Raw genomic sequence first — 5,000 nt, 5'->3', positions numbered from 1 at the left:
TAGATAAATAGATAGATAGATTAAATAGAAATGTATTAGATAAATAAAATAATGAAGATTCGATAATTCATATCTATGCGTATAAAGATTTATTATGATATATATAAAATATTATAATATCCGTATGCATATAATCACGATCTAACGTCTTCTATTACCATGAAATAATATTGTCTTAGAGAGAAACTTGTAATTGGAGAGTATGTGTAATCTTAGGATAACGAGAAGGTTTAAGGAGATAGATGAGATCTGTAACGATCTCATTACTCGCCTTATCTTCGACGGATGATAAGAATAAAGAAACAGATACAGATACAGATACAGATACGGATACAGATATTAAACGAAAGGGACGAACGATATCGTAATAGGGACATCGACTACTATGACTATTACGATTACTATGACGACTATGATGACAATAAGCATTTTTACTAGATCTAACGTAGTATCCTGACGACAATTCAAACGCAAAGATAACGAAGAACACTTTTGCTCGCGTTTATCTCTTTCTTTCTTTATCTCAATCTCTCTCTCTCTCTTTTTTTCTTTTTTTTTTTTTTTGCGAAAGAGAAAATACCACCGCATAAATTTTACCTGTCGGATTATCCTTCTCTCTCTCTCTCTCTCTCTCCTTCTTTCTTTCTTTCATCCTATCTGCTTGTCTGCCTGTCTGACTAACTGTCTGTCTGTCTCTTTTCTCTAACTCTTTTTATAAGCTTACCATCAATAATCGTAGTTTCCGTATACCCCATTGTTCCTATATCCCATAAAAATTCAATGAAAACGTTTCTTCATAAAGTTACTTGACTAATTTCTCATTCGTGATACTTCGTTTACGAACAAACCTATCATTTACACGTTCGTTCTTTCATCGTGAATAATTTTATAATTGATTAATATTATAGATCGGTTAAAATGGTTACGTGCCGTGTGTACCACCGGTGGTACACGTTAAACTAGATCGGGGGGTCGCGTGTACCACCGGTGGTACACGCAGTAATATTTATTTAATGGACTGAAAACATATATGGCCTGAACGACAAGTCAGACAAAAATGGCTTGGCACGATACGCGTTAACAATTATTCAACGTTGAATCGTTACCTTCGATCGATTTTAGAAATGTTCAGAATCGTATTTGATCGTAAATAAAATAGGAGGATTAACGAAGGATTAAAAGAAGGGACTTCCCCTTTTTTTTTCTTTTCTTTTCTTTTCTCTTCTCTTCTTCTCTTTTCTTTTTTTCTTTTTTTATTTTTTTTATTTTTTTTCTTCTTCTTCTTCTTCTTCTTCTTTCAAACTCTTCCATGTAGAAGCACAAGTACTTCTAGGAATTAAATGGGTGTTTTAAAGAGAGGTACTGAAAACAAATAAAGAAAAAAAAAAAAAAAAAAAAAGAAAAAAAGAAGAAAAGGAAAAGTGTAGAGTAAAGAAGAGAGAAAAAGGAGAGTAGAAATAAAAAAACGATATATCCGTTAATTAATCCAACGACCGATATCCCTGTTAATTACTCTAAACTACCTTCGAACAAATCGTCGTTCAGTTACCTGAATTCGAATTAGTCGCTAATTCGTATGCATTTTTTATGCGTTTACGATGAGCTTTAACGTTGGAATTTTTTTCTTTCTTTCTTTTTTTTTTTTTTGTTCCCCTCTCTTATCTATCAAATAGTAAACGAAATAACTTGCTTGATATTTTTTCCTCAATTTTTTTTTTCTTCTTCTTCTTCTTCTTCTCTTTACTTTCCTTCTTCTTATCAAGATCTTATATTTTACTTTTTAATATTTACTATTATCATATTTATTTTATTTATTTCTTTTATATTTATTTATCATATTTCATAAAATTATAAGTATAAGTCATGACTGAAGTACTTGCAATGATTTGTCCTTGCATAAACAATATAAACGAATATATATATATATATATATATATATATATATATATATATATATGCAAAATACTTTTTTTCGTTAATAACACGTTCTTATTTCAAAACAAGAAATTTTGATAACACCGGTAGAAACAGGTATACATAAGACGTCGTTAGTTATAATGTTAACCCTTTCGCCAACCCTTTCGTAGAATTAGTCGATAGGACTAATACTACAACTACTACTACTACTACTACTACTATTACTACTACTACTACTACTACTACTACTATTACTTTTACTACTACTATTATTACTGTACGAGATAGTTGAATCACAAGCGTACAGTTCAAAGTACAGGGGTAACATCTAATACTTGGTCGTATTATGCAAATTGCTATTTATTTTCTTACTCAAGTTATATGAAATTTAAACAACAAACGTAACAAATATAATTAACAAAAATATTAATAAATTAATATATATATATATATATATATATATATGCCGGTATGAAAAGCGAGTCGGGCGATAATTTAAAATTCGATTATACCTGAGATTTCTTTTATTTATCTTTCTTCTTTTTTCCTTCATTATAATTCTCTTTCCCTTTACGCGTATTACCTTTACTTACGCGTACGTATACATGTAAAAAGTAATTTGTATTTTAATTATTACTTTCAATATTATTTTCTATTTATTACGATTATTCTTTACCTTCCTTTTCTTTTTTTTTTTTCTTTTTTTTTTTTTCTTTTTCCTTTTACACGCAAAGTAAAAATACCGCAATGGATTCTCGATTTAAAAAAAAAAAAAAAGAAAGGAAAAAAACGAAAAAGAAATTGAACAACAACATTAGCCGACAACGTTCTCATTATAAATCTGATAAAAGTGATCATAATTAATTAATATACGCGAATATATCTATTAAATTACAAACGCATCAAAAAAAAAGAAAAAAAAAAATCATTTGCAATTTCAATCGCCGTAATTTAATTTTCCCAATCTGAGATCATATTTTAAACCACCACGGATTCCTTTGACACGAAGAAGAGAAAGAAAGAGAGAGAGAGAGAAAGAGAGAGAGAGAAAGAGAATTTTCACGAAGAGCTAGATATTCCACGTTCACCAAGAGTTCTTAATTCGAAAGGGGGCAAATTTTCTGGGGTTGGCTATAGTCAAACTTGGATTTTGGTATAAGCCGAACTTTCAACGTACTGGTTGACTATATAGTCACGTTTAGTAACCCGTTTAGATAGAAAGGGTTAAGTAACTTTTCTCGCTACTCGTATAGCAATCGCTTCATTCGCATCGCCGTAAACAACGACGAGACGAGGATTAATGCAAGCAGACGCGTTCCTTTGTGGACGACCACAGTGAACTCCTTCGAACCGCTAAACTTTTGTCATTTCTCTCTATCCATCTCTATCTCTCTCTCTCTCTCTCCCTCTCTCTCTCTATCTATCTATCTATCTATCTATCTATCTCTCTTTCTCTCGTATTATCATCCTTCATCCCTATTCTCTTTTATATAAGCACAACTGTTACTTATTCTGCTTTTGGGACAATACCTTTGGGACGACGCGATCAAGATACAAAGTCGATATCGGAACAAAGAGGATATGATAAAGACTTACCTATTGGTTTAATCTTTTTATCCCTCTTTTTCTTTTTTTTTTTTTTTTTTTTTTGTAGTTTTTCTTCATTTTTTCTTTTTTTTTTTTTTAACCCTACTCGTAATACTTACAGGATATGTATATAGGAGACAATTCAGGATCAAGTTCGTGATTATTTTAAAACAACGATTCGCACGTTTCATGACACATGAATTTTTTTCTTTTTTTCTTTTTTTGTTTTTTTTTTTTTTTTCTTTTCTTTACTTTCCCCAATATTTTTGTCTTCTTTCGGAATCAAAATTATTCCATTATCGTATAAATGACAATCGTTCGAAGTGTCCCAAGTGCAGAACTTAAAATTATTTTGAGTGTACGTTAAACTAGAATTGATTTCATTTATTTTCTCTTTCTCTTCTCTCTCTCTCTCTCCCTCTCTTTTTTTCGTTCTTCATTTTTTCTCTTTCTTATTTTATCTCAACGATTTCGTTTTGTTATACGACGAATAGCGAAATAAGTAAAAGTCAATCTCGTTATTTTTGATCCCAAACACACACACACACACACACACACACACACACACATTAACTTACATACATACATAAATATATATACGTTCGTGTATATATGTAAGTAATTCTTCGAAATTCGTTTCCTTTCGAACAAAATGAAGTTTCATTTGAACTATATGAAACAAATTCATTCTGATTTGATTTTCTTCGATGCAAAAAATTGTCATAAGTTTTTATTAAAGTCCTACGAACTAACCTAGTTAATAGAAGCTTGAAAAGACATAGAGATCATATACATAGATAGACAGATAGAATGAGATCCAAATTGAAGGTATACAAAGGATCGACAAAATATCGACCGTTCGCATAAACCCGAACATGATTCGCGTTGCACGGTAAGTAATTTCGTTAGGGTGTATTCTCGTGCGTGCCTGGAATGATATAAGAAGGGTTTCAAACAAAAAGGGGAGTGGTACGAAAGGGGGCTGGGTGGGGGAGGGAAAGGGAAGTAACAGAAATGTGGTAGAAGGTCTTTAAACTCTCTAAACCTTCGAACTTGTTAGATAGATTATTCGAAATGAATCACACGCGATAATTACCAATATGACGTTAACGATGCCATAAATTTCCACGAAATAAATGATAGAGTAATGAAATGGATGAGCAAAAAAAAAAAAGAAAGAAAAAAAGAAAATTGAACATTGGATTATAACGATAACGTCGTTCAAAATAAAAAATATTAAATACCTGAAATAAATATAATTTTTCTGTGTCATTAGAAAAAATTTCTTACTATCTCTTTTCCTTTTTTTAAATGCATCGATAAATGCATAGACTCATGAGAAATAGTTCGATGAAATTACGTAAATAAAATAAAAAGAAAATAAAAGTTGTATTATCAGGCTGATACGATTTTAATCACGTTTTCTCTGATAATATCTATTTTCTAACGATTTTCTAACGAATTTAAATCTAAAGCACATATATAATATATATATA

The 5,000-nt window shown here is 30.5% G+C and overlaps 1 protein-coding gene across 1 annotated transcript in view; it reads left to right on the top strand.

Annotated features, from left to right (window-relative positions):
* LOC124432255 (SET and MYND domain-containing protein 4) overlaps positions 1 to 5,000 on the top strand; it is a 48,957-nt gene that overhangs the window by 20,984 nt on the left and 22,973 nt on the right. The window lies entirely within an intron of this gene.

Source organism: Vespa crabro, chromosome 24, assembly GCF_910589235.1.
Source record: "Vespa crabro chromosome 24, iyVesCrab1.2, whole genome shotgun sequence".
NCBI classification, from domain to species: domain Eukaryota; kingdom Metazoa; phylum Arthropoda; class Insecta; order Hymenoptera; family Vespidae; genus Vespa; species Vespa crabro.
The sequence above is the reverse complement of the archived record's forward strand: the minus strand, read 5'-3'. Positions and strand labels throughout refer to the sequence as shown.